Below are 18,704 nucleotides of genomic sequence, written 5' to 3' on the forward strand. Positions count from 1 at the left end.
GAACTGAACCAGATTGACCCCACAAACAGGCTTCGCTGTCTGACCCCCTGCTGGGTCCCAAAGCCATACAGCCATTCAGCCAAATGGATGGTGTTGAGATGGGGGACTATGACCTGTTCAAACAGGCTTTGCTGCTGAAGTTTGAACTGACCCCCGAGGCATACAGGAAACAATTTCGGGGTGTGCGCAAGACCCCAGGTGTCTCTTACAAGGAGGTCACCAACTTGCTGGGGGAATATCTCCGCAAGTGGGGGAAGGGCGCAGGGGCCACTACCGCAGAGGATGTGTATAACCTGATGGAGTTGGAGCAGCTATATGACATCTGCCCTCTGGACCTTAAGATGTGGCTAGTGGACCGGAAGCCCAAAGATCTGCGCAGTGCAGGGGCACTGGCAGATGAGTTCGTGGATAGTAGATCGGGGGCAGGGGGGAGACCCACATCAGGGACTCATAAGGGGAGTCACCCCGAGACCCCTCCAAGGTGGGACTCCAGGAAGACCAACTCAGGGGTGCCCGGGAATACCGGGGCAGGGCGACCCCCCTCGTGGGACTTGAGGGACATGAGGTATAATTACTGTGGCCAAAAGGGGCACAAGGTGGCACAGTGCCTGAAGATGAAGGAAATGGCGGCCAAGCAGAACCTGCGGGGTGTTAACTGGGTGGAAGCCCACCGAGAGGGGGCACCGCCGGGCCCAGGGGCTGCAGTCGAGAGGGCTGTGCCAGGGGGAGGGGACCGCCAGGCCAGGCGAGCAGGGGAAGGCAGGGCCCCAAGTCCAGAGCACCCGTACCCAATCCGCCAGGTGAGCGTGGGACAGGCCCTGGGGGACAATCGCCACATCATCCCCATTGAGGTGGGGGGAAGATGCGTCCAGGGGTTCTGGGACACGGGTGCCGAGGTGACGCTGGCGCGGTCCGAGGTGGTGGACCCAGACCAGCTAGTGCCCGATGCCTACCTGACCCTGAGGGTAGTGTTTGGGCCGCCCGTCAAGGTGCCTGTAGCGAGGATACACCTGAAATGGGGGGCTAAGGAGGGACCCAAAGAGGTCGGGGTGCACGACCACCTGCATACCAAGGTGCTAATGGGTAATGACTTGGAGAACTGGCCAGATGGCACTCATAGCGCCCTGGTCCTTACCCGGAGCCAGAGCCAGCGAGGGGTGCGGGACCTCCCGAGGGAGGGGGCGGCTGAAGCGCCGAGGGTAGGGCTTGACAGGGCTGGGCCGGAGCCTCCGTCCCAGGGTGGGGAAACTGAGGCGCCACCAGCCAGGGCTGTATCCTCAGACCCAGCAGCTGAATTCCAAATGGAGCTGCAGGTGGATCCCTCCCTGGAGAAACAGAGGGCCCTGGCTAGCCACGACAGTGCAGGGTCCCAGGGGGAGGACCGCCGGGAGCGATTCCTGTGGGAGAGGGGATTCCTGTACCGGGAATGGACTGGTTCAGGGCGAACTGAATCTTGGAAAGTCATGAGGCAGCTGGTGGTTCTGCAGAGGTGCCGCCGCAAACTGTTGTTCTTGGCCCACGATATCCCCCTTTCGGGGCATCAGGGCATCTGGCGCACCAGGCAGAGGCTGCTGCAGAACTTTTACTGGCCCGGGGTCTTTGACACTATCTGATGGTATTGCAGGACCTGTGGCTCCTGCCAGAGGGTGGGAAAGGCCCGGGATAAGTGTAAAGCTCCGCTGAGACCTTTGCCTATCATAGAGGAGCCTTTCCAGAAGGTGGCCATGGACATAGTGGGGCCCCTCAGCAGGGTGACCTGGTCAGGGAAGAAATACATCCTGGTGGTGGTAGATTTTGCTACGCGCTATCCCAAAGCGGTGGCCTTGTCCTCTGTCAAGGCAGACACCATGGCAGACGCACCTCTGACCATCTTCAGCAGAATGGGGTTCCCCAAGGAGGTCCTTACGGACCAGGGGTCTAACTTCAAGTCAACCCTGCTCCAGTGCTTGTTGGAGAAGTGTGGGGTCCGACACACCTGGGCCTCAGCCTACCACTCTCAGTCCAAAGGGCTAGTGGAGAGGTTCAATGGGACCCTAAAGAGGATGCTGAAAACCTTTATGGACCAGCACCCGCAGGACTGGGACAAGTATTTACCCCACCTGCTGTTCGCATATAGGGAAGTGCCCCAGGAATCCACAGGGTTCTCCCCATTCGAGTTGCTGTACGGAAGGAGGGTGAGGGGGGCCCCTGGACTTGATGAGGGCCGAGTGGGAGGGAAAGGCCTCTCCCGATGGGGAATCAGTGGTAGAGTATGTACTGACTTTCCGGGAAAAGCTCGTGGAGCTCATGGGCTTGGCTAGGGGGAACCTAGCAAGGGCCTAGAGGAAGCAGAAGATCTGGTACGACCGCTCAGCACGTGCCCGCTCATATGCTACAGGGGATCAGGTGATGCTCCTCATCCCCGTGAGGAAGAACAAGCTGCAAGCGGCCTGGGACGGCCCCTTCACGGTCATCAAACAGGTAAACAAGGTGAACTATGTGGAACTGTCCAACCAGGCTCACAGCCACTGGGTGTATCACGTCAACATGATGAAGCCGTACTGGGACAGGGAGAAGTTGGTGCTGGCTGTGTGTGGGCAGTGGGAGGAAAAAGGAGAGGACCCCCTGGTGGGACTCCTTCCTGGGGCTGGGGCTAACCCCTCGCTTGAATCAATTCCCCTCTCAGACCAGCTAACCCCTGCCCAGCAGGCAGAGATCAGAGAGGTGCTGCATTCATACCGGCAGCAGTTCTCCAGCCGGCCTGGGCTCACTAACCTAACTCCACCGGGTGGAGACGGGAACCAACCCTCCCATCAGATGTTCCTCATTCAGGGTCACTGGGAAAACAGCCCAGGACCTGGAGTAAGAGGTGGAGGACATGCTGGCTTTAGGGGTGATCCAGCCGTCCACCAGCCCCTGGGCCTCACCCGTGGTGCTGGTTCCCAAGAAGGACGAGTCGATCCGGTTCTGTGTGGACTATTGGAAGCTCAATGCCATTACCGTGTCCGATGCCTACCCCATGCCTAGGACCGATGAGATCCTAGACAAGTTGGGGGGTGCCCGGTACCTCACTACCATGGATCTTACCAAAGGCTACTGGCAGGTGCCTTTGGACCCGGAGGCCAGGGCGAAGTCTGCCTTCACCACCCCAAAGTGGAGGCAATCAAGGCCTGGCCCGCCCCCCCAGACTAAGAAGCAGGTCCAGGCTTTCATTGGGATGGCGGGGTACTATTGGAGGTTTGTGCCCCACTTTAGCTCCCTGGCAGCTCTCCTCATGGAGCTGTGTTGAAACGGAAAGCCGGACAAGGTGGTCTGGACCGAGCAGTGCCAGAGGGCTCTCTGTGTGCTGAAGGGGGCACTTATCCAGGGCCCGGTGCTGGTAAACCCGGATTTTAACAAGCCCTTCCTGATGTTCACCAACGCCTCGGACACAGGGCTGGGGGCGGTACTGATGCAAACTGATACTAAGGGGGAGAGACACCCCATTGTGTACCTGAGCAAGAAGCTGCTGCCCTGGGAGCAGCACTATGCGGCCATAGAGAAGCAATGCCTGGCCATGGTGTGGGCCCTTAAAAAACTGCAGCCGTATCTATTTGGGTGGCGCCTCACCGTGTACACCGACCATTCGCCCCTGACGTGGCTGCATCAAATGAAAGGGGTTAATGCCAAGCTGCTGAGATGGGCCCTGCTCCTCCAGGGTTATGACATGGAGGTGGGTCCATGTGAGGGGGAGTGCCAATATTATAGCGGATGCTTTATCGCAGGGTGGGGACCCTGAACTTCCCCAGGTCACTGGCTAAGTGACCCTGCTCCGTTCAGCCTCGAAGGGGGGAGAGATGTGACGCAGTGGGGGCTTTTCTTGTTTTCTGTGGAATTTCGATTGTTTGCATGCAGAGGGGGTGGGACTCAGTTTCCCTGGGTGTTATTGGTTTAACGAGGGGGGGAGAGGGAGTTTGTTGTTACAGAGGACCGGAGAGGGAACTTGGGACCCCAGCCAATGGCCGGGAGGATGGATACCCCAGCGACCGGTGACCTGGCGACCCGGAGGCCCAGCTGAGGAGACGCAGCCGGTTCTGGCCAGTGGGCGGACAATGGGCTGCAGAGTGAGGACCCAGTGACCTCACCAGCCGGTTCCAGCCAGAGGACAGAAGCGAGGAAAGGAGGCCCCAGTTTACAACCCTGTTTACCTGGATAGAAGACAATGGACAGAGGTGGGGCCTGGGGTCGGTGATCTCAGATGCCCATCTGGGAAGCAAGGGGGCCTCTGGGCTGGAGAGGGGGAGCAGGCAGAGCACACCTGGATGCAGAGAGACTGGGATGTGCTGGGCTGAGGGAGGCCAGGCCTGAGGCCCTGAGAGTTTCCTGTGCTGTGTTCAACTCTCAATAAACCCTCCTGTTTTATGCTGGCTGAGAGTCACTCCGGTCTACAGAACAGGGTTGCATCAACCCCTTTGGGGGTGGAGGCCCCGGGGATCCAGAGCGAGTGGACTCCCTGAGGGGGCCCACGGCAGAGACAGACGTGCTAAGGCTCAGAGAGATGCGGCTCCAGGAGGTGGAGGGGCCTGACCCCGAGAGAGAGTGGACCCCCGAGAAGGGCTGTCGCACTGAAAGGGGCACCCCCCACGGACCGCGTGGGGCCACGAGTGGGCACGATCTGTGAGTCCGTGACACCCCCCCACCCCACAGGTGAACAAACCCCCGCGGAACAGGCCCCTGCCACGCCAGGACCAGGAGTCGAAGCAGCCACCTCGTGTCTGCGCGGAGCAGAGAGGAAGTTGGACGAACCAGCTCTGCTAGAGGGTGGGGAGATGGGAGTTATGCGTGGCCCCCAGTTCTCCCCAAGCTTGGGGGGTGAGGAGGGTTATGTAGCAGGGACCCTAGCTGGGGATGGTGATGACATGCTACCCCCATGGGCTCTGTGGGGCCTGGACTATCTATCCCTTCCCGGAAGCCTGCAGCTGTTTTGTGGAGGAAGATTCCCTGGCTGAGAGCCCAGGATTTTCGTCTGAACGGGCTGGGTGGGGAGAACTACAACTCCCACGTCTCTGCTGCGCATAGCTAAGAAAAGCTCTTCAGTTTGTGTTAAAATTGGTGTGAGGATACGCAGGCGAGTGACACGAACGGCTCTAGCATTGCCGGCCTGGCCCCTCCAGTGATGGAGCTGCTGTTTGGGCTTCGCAGTGCAGGTCCTGAGGGCTGGGCTAAGACACTGCTCCTAGATCAGATCTCATTACTCTTGCCCTTGATTTAGTGTTTAACAGCGACTCCTTTTCAGGGCGCTACCCTCGTGTTTCAGCTGTGCTGAGACGTTCCTCGCTGCATCAGAGCCTGGTGCCCAGTTGTCCCAGCTTACAGCATCCCATTGCTTCTTGGCTTGAGAGTTACACTTCACAAGAAGCCCACAGATGAACCTACGCCTGCATCATGCTGCAAGCGTAATAGGAAGTTCCTGCCCCAAGCAGTGCCTTGGAGCAGCCGTCCTTCATTCCAAGAAATGGAGCGCTTCAAAGCAGAGCTCTGGGGTGCTCCCTAGCTTAGGGAAGACAAAGCTGGAAGCAGAATCCAGCAACCCTGCAGCAATGGCACAGCACCTGGAGAGGGGTTGATACTGTAACTGACTGCTCCATTAACTCCAGTTTTCGCTGTGTGTCTGATTACTGAAGGGGAGATCTGCAGAGACAACAACTCCTCTTGCCATCGTTAGTGAACGGAGTCAGTCCCCTCCATCCCAGTATGACCCCCGAGCCCATGAGCAGTGCAGGTGGGAGGGAGTGTGGCCCATCTACCCAATCTAGGGTGGGGGATTTCCCTTGGGGTGGGGGCAGATTGGGAGAGCCCTGCTCTGCCAGGGACTTGCTGGGGAACATCAGGTCACTCCATAGGTCTCTCTGTGCCTCAGCTGCTGATGGGTGAAATGGGGACAACAGACCATCCCCCCTGGCCGGGACGGAAGGAGAAGAACTCACAGGTACCTGGCCCTTTGACACCATATTGATGGGGCCATCCCAGACCCTAGAGAGGAAAGCCCCTTCCGGCAGCCTGGACTTACCCAGACACTCCCTGGAGTCATGGGGCTGCTTGCGACTCAGGGCTACAGCAGTGGCCAAAACTTCCCACCTTGGCTGCCTGGAGTATATAGAGCTGGCCTGGGCATGATTATAGTGGGGGTGGAAGGGCTTGTACTCCACCCCTCCTCTTGGGGTCTGGGGGGACAGTCTCTCTACCCCTTGGCACTTGGCAGGCTGAGGAGCGGAGCTAGCAGAGGGGTATAGCACAGTCACACTGCTCTTAGCCAAAGCAGTGGGGACAAGACAGATAGCGAGGGGGGCCCAGCCACACCCGCCCTATGCATGCGCAGCTCACACTTAATTCGTTACAGCAGTGTGTTACAAAGGGCCTCTGCATGGAGAAGGAACCTGCAGATGCTTCAGGGATACTGGGCTGAGCTAAGCTCGTGTTCAGGGGTATTTGTGAGAGACTTGAAAATGTTCAACACCAACAGCGTAAGCTGGGAAGACGTGCCAAGTCCCAGGTTACGCTGGAGGGCTGTGCTGCTCCAGGGAGCCAATGAGACAGAGAGGAAAGTGCAGCAGGCCTCAGCCACTAGTGGTTGCTGGCTTCACCTGGACCTGCACCTTACCCCTGTGGCAAGGACTGTCATGCAAGACTTGGCCTTTTAGCCACTTGTGATGCTGTAGCACAACATGTACGGTTGCCAACTTTCTAATTGCACAAAACCGAACACCCCTGACCCGCCCCCTGCCTCGCTCCTGCCCTGAGACCCCACCCCTGCCCCATCCCTTCTCCGAGGCCCTGCCCCCACTCACTCCATTCCCCACCCTCGCTCACTCGCTCATTTTCACCAGGCTCGGGCAGGGAGTTGGGATGCAGGAGGGGGTGAGGGCTTCGACTCAGGATAAGGGCTCTGGGGTGGGGCTGGGGATGAGGGTTTTGGGGTACAGGAGGGGGATCCAGGCTGGGGAGTGGGGCCAAAGGGTACGGCGTGTGGGAGGGGGCTCCAGGCTGAGGCAGAGCGTTGGGTGTGCGAGGGGGTGTGGGTTCTGGGCTGGGGGGTGCGGGCTTTGGGGCTGGGCTCGGTATGAGGGTTTTGGGGTGCAGGAGGAGGTTCCAGGCTGGGGCAGGAGTTTGGGGTGCATGAGGGAGTTTGGGGTACAGGTCCCGACGGCACTTACCGCAGCTCCCAGGAAGTGGGCACCAGGTCCCTGCGGCCCCTAGATGGAGGCATGGCCAGGTGGCTCTGCACGCTGCCCTCGCGCCTGCAGGTGCTGCCCCCGCAGCTCCCACTGGTCGCAGTTCCCAGCCAATGGGAGCTGCGGAGCTGGCACTCAGGCGGGAGCAGCGCATGGAGCCTCCCTGGCCATCCAGGCACCTAGGAACCTCAAACCGAAAACCCTAACTACATGGAAAACCTGTCTTATGAAAGGAGAATCAAAGAGCTTGGCTTGTTTAGCCTAACCAAACGAAGGCTGAGGGGACGTATGATTGTTCTTTATAAATATATCAGAGGGATAAATACCAGGGAGGGAGAGAAATTATTTAAACTCAGTACCAATGAGGACACAAGAACAAATGGATATAAACTGGACATTAGGAAGTTTAGAATTGAAATGAGACAAAGGTTTCTAACCATTAGAGGAATGAAGTTCTGGAACAGCCTTCCAAGGGGAGCAGTTGGGTCAAAAGACATATCTGGCTTCAAGACTAAGCTTGATAAGTTTATGGAGGGGATGGTATGATGGGACAGCCTAATTTTGGCAATTAATTGATCTTTGACTATTAGCGGTAAATATGCCCAATGACATGTGATGGGATGTTAGATGGGGTGGGATCTGAGTTACTACAGACAATTCTTTCCTGGGTGTCGGCTGGTGAGTCTTGCCCACATGCTCAGGGTTTAGCTGATTCCCATATTTGGGGTCGGGAAGGAATTTTCCTCCAGGGCAGATTGACAGAGGCCCTGGAGGTTTTTCGCCTTCCTCTGCAGCGTGGGGCACGGGTCACTTGTTGGAGGATTCTCTGCACCTTGAGGTCTTTAAACCACGATTTGAGGACTTCAGTAGCTCAGACATAGGTTAGGGGTTTGTTACAGGAGTGGGTGGGTGGGTGTGATTCTGTGGCCTGCGTTGTGCAGGAGGTCAGACTAGATGAACATAATGCTCCCTTCTGACCTTAAAGTCTATGAGTCTGTGCAGTAACTGAACTTCTTTGGCACTTCCACCATCATCTTCCGAGATGGACGGCGGCCACAACAGAGGCCTTGTCAAAGATCAGGTCCCTGCTGTGCTGGGGGCTGCACAGACACGGTGAGACAGCCCTTTTCCTATTGACACAGACATGCCAGGGCCAGAGGGAGGGAGCAGTGTAATCCCCATGATACAGAGCATGGAACTGTGGGAGATTGGCCTGAGGTCCCCCAGGGAGTCTGCTGCAGAACTGGGGATTGCAAGCCAACCCAGCTCCTAGACATCCCCCACTGAGCACCCCCTCCAGCAGTCCCCTCATGCCCCGCCATCTGGCATTCCAAGCCCAAGATGCTTTGTCCAGCTCTGTATCCAGTGCCCACCAGGGCTCAGGGCAGGCGCTGCTTGACCAGAAGCTGGAGTTTATGGTTCTATACAAATTAGCTTAATTTCCATTAAATTCTCCCCATGGGGCAGTGCAACCTGGGAAGCTCTGCCTGTGATGTCACCAGGGCTGGCTGTCTGTCAAGCTGGTGGCTGTCATCAGACAAGTACTAGGTAACACCAGCTCTGGCAAGGCCAGGAGCCTTTCAAATCGGGTTGCCCCTGTCCCTCTCTGCGATTATCTGCAAAGGCCAGGAGAAGAACCGAGCCAGTTCTGTTTCCCGCTCTCCCAGTTGCCATGTTTGTATGTGTGGCAGGGCCAGTGTCAGGCCACAGCAAAACCTGTTTTTATTGGAACTAAAAATAAAACTCCATGGATCCACTTCTGCTGATTTAGGAATTTGACTCTCCCTTCCCTGGAACTCACAGGCTGGTCGTAACTGACCCAGGGGCGTCTCTTTAATCTCCTTGTGTAGTGCAGCTTTGTACAGCCGACCTGCGCTGGTGTCGAGCTGTGTGCCTGCAACACAGGGCAGAGGCCAGAGGCCAGAGGCCAGAAGGCGGGGAGTGTTCCTTCTATTGCCTCCTTAGCATGGGCCCAGGCACACCTTTGTCTCTGTCTTTGGAAAGATGAATGGCAAAGCTTTGGTAAAAGCCTTGCGTAAGATCCTGGATCAGTAAATGATGCAGGTGCTACCAGGTGACTTAAAAGCAGCTTCTCCTTCACTTATCTGCCAAGACCTGAGGTCAGCATTCGGTGTTCCCATCTGCCAGCTAGTGATAAATGCTGGTTCAGGCACTGGGGATGTGTTGCTGCTAGAGGGGAACAGGGCTGCCCTCACCTCAGGTCTTGGCAGGGAAGTGATGAAAGCGATTGCTCTGCTTTCAGATGTAAATGCATTTGTGCTGTTTAATGCTCGCTCCATGCGGGGTCTTGCAGGGGCTCTTTAATTCAAGAGCAGAGCTGCCTAGCCCGCAGGCTGAGCGGTGCTGATGAGGGGCTGTGCCTTTGAAAGCAACTGGCTGCTACTAATCAGGCAGAGTGGGATATGTCACCAGAGTACAGGCTTACTGCACTGCCTGGTTCCTGGGGCTGTGTGATCCCAGGATGCCTGGTTCTGGGCTAGTCCCACCGCAAGGCTGGGCACAGTGCGGCCTCACTTCAGTCTGAAAGAGGCTCAGGCACCTCTGCAGTCACAGAGTTATAGACTTGGGTGGTGGGTATAATAGGCCTGGGGAGTCTCTGCCTTCCCTGGCTGGAGCTGCTGCCACGGGACGCTGGGCTGGGGCTGCTCAGACCAGCCAGCGCGGCTGGGGCTGCTCGGGTCGGCTGGCCCGGGACTGGGGCCAGCCTGGGGCTCCTCTGGTGGTGTGTGTGTGTGTGTGTGTGGCTCGGGGTTCCGGCCATCCTGGGGCTTCTCCAGCTATGGGGCGGGGAGGGGGGCAGGGTTTCAGGATTCCTGCCACGGAGGGCAGGGCCTCGTGCAGAAGGGATGGGGCCACGGGACTAGCCTCCCCACAGGGAGGTCCACCTGCTGCCCATGGTCATAGAGTAGGGTTACCACCTGTCCGAGTTTTACCTGGACAGTCCAGTTTTTGACTTCTGTGTCTGGGTGACATTTAGGGTTGCCAGGTGCCCAGTTTCTGACCGGAAAGTCTGGCAAAAAGAAGACCTGACAGTGTCTGGTTACCATGGGGCCGGGGGAGGCATCAGGTCATTAACCTGCACCAGTCCCTGCTCAGCTTGGACCGCCTCCTACCTGCAGGCAGTCTCCATGTCAGGCTGCAGCAGATCCCATCCCAGCCCCGGAGCAGAGGGAGCCCCGCTTGGGGGATCGGGGGAGGGAGGCTGAGACGATCCACCGAGAGACAGTGGGAGGGGTAGAGAGGCGCATGCAATGGGGGCGGGGCCTTGCAGGTAAGAGGTGGAGCAGGAGCGGGGCCTTGGGGGGGAAGAGATGGGGCAGGGGCGGAACCTTGGGGAAAGAGGCAGAGAAGGGGACGGGGCCTTGAGAGAACAGGTAGAGTGGGGGTGGGGCCTCGGAGGGAAGAGGCAGAGCAGGAGCAGGGCCTGGGGGTCTGGTTACCAGCAATTAAAAAGGTGGCAACACTATCACAGATTCCAAGGCCAGAATGGAGCATTCTGATGACCTAGTCCAGGCGTGGGCAAACTTTTTGGCCCAAGGGCCACATCTGGGTGGGGAAATTGCATGCAGGGCCATGAATGTAGGGCTGGGACAGGGGCTTGGGGTGCAAGAGGGAGTGCCGGGTGTGGGAGGGGTTGCGGTGTGCAGGAAGGAGTGCAGAGTGCGGGAGGGGGCTCAGGGCAGGGGATTGGGGTGTGGGAGGGTGTGGGGTGCGGCAAAGGGATTAGGGCAGGGGGTTGGGGTGTGGGAGGGGGCTCAGGGCAGGGAGTTGGGGGCTCAGGGCAGGAGGTTGGGATACAGAAGGGGTGCGGCAGGGGGATGGGGTGCAGGGTGCAAGAGGTGTTGGGGGTGCAGGCTCGAGCCCAGCGTCACTTACGTGGAGCGGCTCCAGCGTAGCAGCGATGCACAGCGGGGCTAAGACAGGCTCCCTGCCTGCCCTGGCCCCGCGCTGCGACGCTCCCGGAAGTGGCCGGCACCACGTCCCTGCGGCCCCAGAGTGGGGGGGGGGGCAGAGGGCTCCGCGCGCTACCCTCATCTGCGGGTACCTCCTAAGAAGCTTCCATTGGCCGTGGTTCCCTGTTCCCGGCCAATGGGAGCTGTGGGGGGTGGTACCTGCAGGCGAGGGCAGTGCGCAGAGCCCCCCTCCCCCCCCAGGGGCCGCAGGGACGTGGTGCCAGCCGCTTCCGGGAGCGCCGCGGGGCCCGCAGGGCCACGGGGGTGGCAATCCCGCGGGCCAGATCCAAAGCCCTGACAGGCCGGATCCAGCCTGCGGACCGTAGTTTGCCCACCCCTGATCTAGTCTGACTTCCTCTATAGCACAGGCCAGAGAAGTGGCCTCAAATAATTCCTACAGCACAGCTTTCAGAAAAATATCCAATCTGGATTTCAAATTATCAGTGGAAAATCCACTATGACCATTGGTAAATTGGTCCAATAATTAATTTGTCTAGCCGCAACTTCCAGCCATCGGACTGTGTTAGACCTTTCTCTGCTAGACTAAAGAGTCCATTATGAAATATTTGTTCCCCACGTACATACTTACAGACTGAGATCAAGTCCAAAGGCGCCAACTTTCCTTGGCGCCGGTGGGTGCTTGTGCCCCCCACCACCACCACCCTGACTCCGCCCCCTCCCTGCCCCTATTGGACCCTTCCCCAAATCCTGGCCCCGGCCCCACCTCTTCCCTGAGTGCGCCACATTCCTCCTCCTCCCTCCCAGCATTTGCTGCGCAAAACAGCTGTTTCGCAGCGCAAGCGCTGGGAGCTAGGGGGAGAAGCAGCGCGTTCAGGAGAGGAGGTGGAGCGGAGGCGGAGGTGAGCTGGGGCAGGGCAGGGAGCTGCCAGTGGGTGCAGAACATGCACCAATTTTTCCCTGTGGGTGCTCCAGCCCCGGAGCACCCATGGTGTCGGCGCCTAAGATCAAGTCCCCCCTTAACCTTTTCTTTGTTAAATTACATAGACTGAGCTCCCTGAGTCTTTCACATGTTTTCTAATCCTTGAATCATTCTTGTGGCTCTTCTCTGAACCTTCTACAATCTGTCAACATCGTTTTTGAATTGTGGGAACCAGAACCAGACACAGTATTCCAGCAGTGGTCACACCAGTGTCAAATACAGTGGTAAAATAACCTCTCTGCTCCTACTTGAGAGTCCACTATTTATGCAACCTAGGGATTAGCTCTTCTGGCCACTGTGTATCAGTGGGAGCTCATGTTCCACTGATTATCCATCCTGACACCTTAATCTTTTTCAGAATCACTGCTTCCCAGGAGAGTGTCCCCCATTCAATAAGTATGGCCAAAATTCTTTGTTCCTAGATGTATACATTACATTTAGCCATATTAAAACACACATTGTTTGCTTGCTCCCAGTTTACCAAGCAATCCAGATCATCACTGGCCTGAATCACTGACCTGTTCTCTTCATTATTTACTGCTCCCTCAATTTTGTTGTCACCTGCAACCTTTATCAGTGGCGATTTTATCTTTTCTTCCAGGCCATTGATAAAAATGTTAAATAGCATGGGGCCAAGAACCAATCTCTGCAGAACCCCACTAGAAACACACCCACTTGATAACTATTCCCCATTTACAGTGACATTTTGAGGCCTATCAATTAGCCAGCTTTTAACCTATTTAATATGTGCCAGGTTAATTTATATTGTTCTAGTTCTTTAATCAAAATGTCATGCGGTATCAAGTCAAACACCTTACAGAACGCTAGTATATTTTGTCAATACTATTACCTTTATCAACTAAACTTGTAATATCATCAAAAAAAAGATATCAAATTAGTTTGACAGGATTTATTTTCTATGCCCCATCCCCATTGACCGGCATTAATTACATTACCCTCCCTTAATTTTTTATTAATTGGGACCTGTATCAGCCATTCCATTGTCACAGATCCTCTGGGGGAACGCTTTCAGTGTGCCAGACCCCCGAGGGGACTCACTCTTCCCCCAGGATCAGCCACTCAGCTTCACCACCTCCCCAGACTGGACCTCTGGGGCTCCAGCCCCCTGCTGCACCCCATGAGCTCTGCTCAGTGTGTCCAGCTGAGACACACCCCAATGGAGACCTGTCCACTCTGCAGAGATCAATGCACCTTGCCCAGCAGTGGCAGGGACACTCATCCAGCGCTGTCAACACTGTCAGGTTTATTACTCAGCTGGACACAACACAGGAAAGCCTCAGGGTAGCACCAAGGAAGGAAGAGTAAAGCATAGTCCATCCTGGCCAGCCCAGAGCCCAGCTATGCTGTGGTGAACCCCCTTGCTCAAGCTCTATCTCTCGCCGACTGATCTCCTTGGTCAGTTCCCAGATGAGAGCCCTGACTCCTTCCTGCAGCAACTCTGATCCCCCCCACTCCACCCCTTCCCAGCCTTTTGTTCTCAAGCTGGGGTCTGTGCTCAGCTCCCCTGCTGAGAGCTGGGAAATCCATCTCCGCCTGGGTCATTGGTTGCTAGGTGTCCATGACCTGGTGACTGGCTTTGCTGTTGTCTTCTCAGATGCTCCCTTGATATGGAGACTAAGGCCCAGACAGCAAAGCAACACTCACACTTATGTGTGTCAGCCTGCCCTGAGAGTAAACAGTGATTTTCAACCCCAGTGGGTAACAATGCCACATAGAGCAAAAACATATCGGATTCATAAAAATATTACAGAAAATTCCTGCTTCGTCATATCATTATCTTGGCCGGGATCAATGTCAGGCTGACAGGCCTATAATTACCCAGGTCATCCCATTTACCCTTTTAAAACATTGGCGCAACATTAGCTTTCTTCCAGTCTTCTGGAACTTCCCTGATGTTCCAAGACTTATTGAAAATCAACATTACTGGTCCAGCTGTTGAGATGAGTTCCTGTCTGCATCCTGTAAAACTTGCCCATACCGGTATTGCCCGGGTCTCTTCTTTTGTCATTCAGTGTTGCACGCATTCTAAAACAATATGCATTTCCTCACCTTTTGGGGGCGAAGCCAGACTTTGAGGCACCTGCTCCCCTACTTGGTGTAAACTTTGCTTGTGCCAATCAGAAACGAACACAAACAGGTTTTGGGCCCCGTCCCCTATGACACTTCTATGATGTCATAGATGGTACTTTATGGGCCTGCCTGCCATGTGCAGGCAGGGAGAGGAGAAAGAAAAATGAATCCTGTGTATCCTGTGTACACCCGTAACCGAGCCTGATCACCTCGAAGCCTCTCTCTCAGCTCACGTGTTTCAAACAGAGTTTCTACGTTTGCCGGTCATTATGCGTTGGTTTGTATTTGTAAGTATCAGTTATTACTAAATGCTGCATCTTTGTTTATAAATATTGTTAGTAGATATTTTAGTCATTGTGTGTTTTAAGTTTCATTAACTCTATTAGCTAATCAAATGCTGCTGCCTTACCCTTTGTAATTATCCCCATAAAACTTTAAATTGATTAATTTTAGTTGTGTGTGTCTGCAGTTTGCATCGTGACCCATACTCTCCTTGCATCCCTTACCAATATAGTTTATTGCCACGTGCAGCCTGGTAAATAACAGGCCTGCATTTTCTTTCGCCCCTGCGTGCCCGTGGCAATCCACACCAGCAAGCTCCTCAACCAGCTCTTATAAAACTCTTGGAGGCAAGTTATCCAGACCTGCTGAGTTAAAATGTCTAACTTTAATAGTTGCTATTTAATATCCTCCTCAGATACTAGTGCAATAGAAAGAGTGTTATATGATATGACTACAGCATCTGTTATTTTCTACCAAATACAGAATAGAAATATCCATTGAACCCTTCTGCCTTTTTAAAAAAAATATTATTGGTAATTTTACCATTTCCATCTAGTAATGGACCAATACCACTGTTACAATTCTTTTTGTTCCTAATATACCTATAAAACTCCTCCTTATTGTCTTTAACTCTGCTGGCCATAGAGTTCTCCTTGTGCCCCTTTGCTTCCCTTATCAATTTTCTACAGTTCCTATCTTCTAATTTATATCAGTCACTATCAACTTTCCCTATCTTCCATTTGTTATATATTTTTTTGTATAACTGCCTTCACTTCCCCTCTAAACCAGGTTGTTGTTTTAATCAGCACAGTCTTCTTCCTCGATTGTGGGACTGTGGCTGTTTGGGCATCTAGCATGGTGTTCATAAACAATTCCCATCATCATTCACATTTTTCTGATTAAATTCTTCCTCCCAGCTGAGGCGCATCTCAGACATGATTCTCTTCTCACCCTCTTCCTCCCACTCCAAGTCAGGCCACAAGCCCAGAGGACTGGTGGCACCAGCAGAAGGTGCAGCTGGCAGGACTTTCATCTCTCTGCAGCTACCATAGCTAGCCGCCCTCTCCTCCTTGCCCCACATTCCATTGGCAAGGTTCCCTGGGGGAGAGTGTGGGTGGTTGGCAGCCAGGGTTGGCCTTTGCTCCCTCCATCCCCAGGGATCCCTTGCTCTGGGCAGGCTCTTCTCTGCACTCTCTTTGCCCTTTTCCCTTGGCCCCGGGGAATGTAGGATTGGGCCCTTGGGGGAAAGTGCCATAGCAGTGCGTGGCACCACAGTGCTGGAAGGTGCCAGTTACTAACATTGCGCTCAGCCCTGGCTCTGCAGTGACATGCTCCCTGCCCATGCCCTGCACAGAACTCACAGACAGGCACTGAGGGGCTGGGCTGCTGGATGGTATGAGGCAGCATGTCGATGGCTGGGGAGTGGCTGCAGACTGTCCAAACACCCCACCCACAGCTCCTTGAGCCAGCACTTGTGCCCATGTGCGAGCCCTGAGACCTCAGATGGGCGAGGTGCTCAGGGCTCCCACATGGGCACAAGCGCTCAGCATTGGCAGTGGCTCAGCAGCTCACCACTCGGGCTTATACCCACCCAGCACACTGGCCTTGCACCCAGCTGGGCTGCTGCTCATGGCCTGAGTCTGGCCCAGCCCCCTGAACCACCAGGTGAGCCTGCAGGGTCCATAGCCCAGCCTGGCTAGCCAAGGGCTTATGGGCTTGCACTGGGTACTTGCCCTCTGTCCTGGGCATGTGATACCCTTGGATCATGCTGCCCTCAGCAGGGCTGGGAACTATGGGCTTCTCCACTTGCCTTGGTGAGTCTGGGGTCTCAGGGCTATTTCTCACACCCTGCTGCACCCGCAACCCCCAGAGCCCTGTCTGCCCTCTCAGTGGGGGCTGTCTCTCCCCGGAGAAGGAGGCTGCTGGGCCGTGCGTGGCTGCGTTGGGGCGGAGGGGGCGGGGGCAGGAAGCATCAGCATGGCCTTCAGTCATAGAGTAGCTGGGATGGTTCCTTGGCAGCTGCTCAGCTCACAGTCCTTGCATGAGTGTGCAGCATCTTGCCTCGGGCAGGACAGCTCCCTTGCTGCTCCTGGTGTCACAGAAATTACACTCAACATGTGCACCTGGCCAGCAGTGCCAGCCTGGGCCAGCCACACTGCAGACTGGGGAACCTGCAGCCTGCTCTCCCAGGGGCAGGGGGCATTGACAGCGCAGTGGGGCAGAGGGGATCCTGGGCAAGTGTGTGTGATCCCAGCAGGGGGCACTCTCCTGGGATGGGTGGGGGCACTGACAGCTCAGGGGGACAGGGACCCCAGGGCTGTGAGGGCAGGGGGGAATAACTCTGTAGTCCTGTTAGGCGGGGGGCACAGACTGTGCAGGATGTTCAGGATGGCATAGGATCAGGATGGCATAGGATCAGGGTCACTGTGAGTGGGGGGTCTCAGTAAAGGGTGCTCTCCCAGGATGGTGGGGGCACGGACAGCACAGGGGGACAGGGACCCCAGGATAAAGAGTGGGTGGTGTTCTGGGTTGCGGGCCCCAGATTGGGGATTGAGGGGGAGGCAGATGGGGTGAGGGTGGCTCTGTGGGATGACTGACAGGGCAGAGAGATCTGCCTGAAGCAGCGGGGTAGAGTATGAGGCTGGCTCCACAGACAGGCTGTCAGGGCTCAGTGACACGGGCTGTTCCAGGGAGCTGCTGAATGCAGGGCAGAGGAGCACGGCCCATGCCAGGCAGCAGCGTGTGGCATAGAAAGCAAAGGCTGCACACAGCCGTAGAGACACCGGGTGACGCTCTCTGCCACACACTCCGGGTGAGATGCTAGGCTCCCCTTGCCAAGGCTGCCTCTGCATCTAGAACATCTACAGACACCCCCGAGAGGCTGGGTGTTCCTACAGCCACTGCTGCTAGGTAGAGTCAGCACTTCAGTCCAGACTCTCCCAGCAGGGGGCGCTGTGGGAAGCACAGCACTGCCTGGGGTCTCAGAGCAGATGGATTTTTGCCTGGCTGCCAAGTGTCTGCATGCTGCAGTCGCGGGGGCAGGGGGGACTCCTGCCAGCAGACCCTGCTTCCCCCAGCCCCATGGAGCAGAGCAGAGCAAAAGGTGAGGAGAGAGCAGCTGCTCCTCAACCCTCCTCCCCCACACTCATAGACACCCCTCCAACCCCACCCCAGCATCCTGCCACCAACCCTAGACAAGCCCTTCCGGCACACTCCTCACTCAGCTTCCCAGTGGCGCCAGCCCTGCACCTGCCTCTCCCTACCCTGGAGGTGGGGTCGCCGGTGTCTGGAGAGTCCTTTCCCTGTGCTCAGATGGCCTGCTCCTCCCCGTTGAACCCCATCAAGGCTCAGTGGGGCAGGGCGTGGGGGAAAGCAAACGCTGTGCTGGGAGCACCCCAAAGTGGCAGCTCTGGCTGCTCTGAGAAGTGGGGTTCTGGTAGGGTGACCAGACAGCAAGTGTGAAAAATCGGGACGGGGATGGGGGGTAATAGGAGCCTATATAAGAAAAAGACTCAAAAATCGGGACTGGCCCTACAAAATCGGGACCTCTAGTCACCCTAGGTGCTGGAGCCATAATGGTGCCGTCCTTGCCCCTTGGTGCTTGCAGGTCATGGAGCACTCTGGGGATTAACAAACCCAGCTGGGTGTGCCACCTGTGCTGCTATTGCCCGGAGATGTTGCTCCTGCACCTCCCCCAGCGCCAATGACCTCATCACACGGAGAGAACTGGGCACTCATAACTCAACCACCCCAGGAGGATGATGCCTGCCTGCGGAGCTCCCGCGCCCCTCTGCTGGGAGCTGGGAGCCCCCGGCCTCCTGCGGGACAGTGAGGGGTGCTGAGCTTAGGGCAGGAGACATGCAGCATCACAGCCGAGCTCTGTGATCAGACGCCTGCCAAGCCGGTTCACCAAGGGGTCAGGATGAGCCGCAGTGAGCCCCTCTCCCTCTCCTGAGAGTGCCCTGGGGAGCTGCAGCCTTGCTGGGGAGGGTGATCACTGGCTCTTCTGTCTGTGCGGAGGGGAGCGGGTGTTAACTGGCCGGGGGCCACTCTCCTGCATGCTGTACTTTGGGAGCTGAGCTCCTGGCAGGGGCTTGGGAGGGAGGTGAATCCTTATCCACCTGGCATCACCTCTGCCTTCCTCCTGCCCACAGCCAAGCACTACAGCAGTGGGCTGAAGGACATCACTGGCAGGGCAGTCAGGGCCGGCTCTGGCTTTTTTGCCGC

This window comes from Malaclemys terrapin, chromosome 8 (assembly GCF_027887155.1).
Source record: "Malaclemys terrapin pileata isolate rMalTer1 chromosome 8, rMalTer1.hap1, whole genome shotgun sequence".
NCBI lineage: Eukaryota > Metazoa > Chordata > Testudines > Emydidae > Malaclemys > Malaclemys terrapin.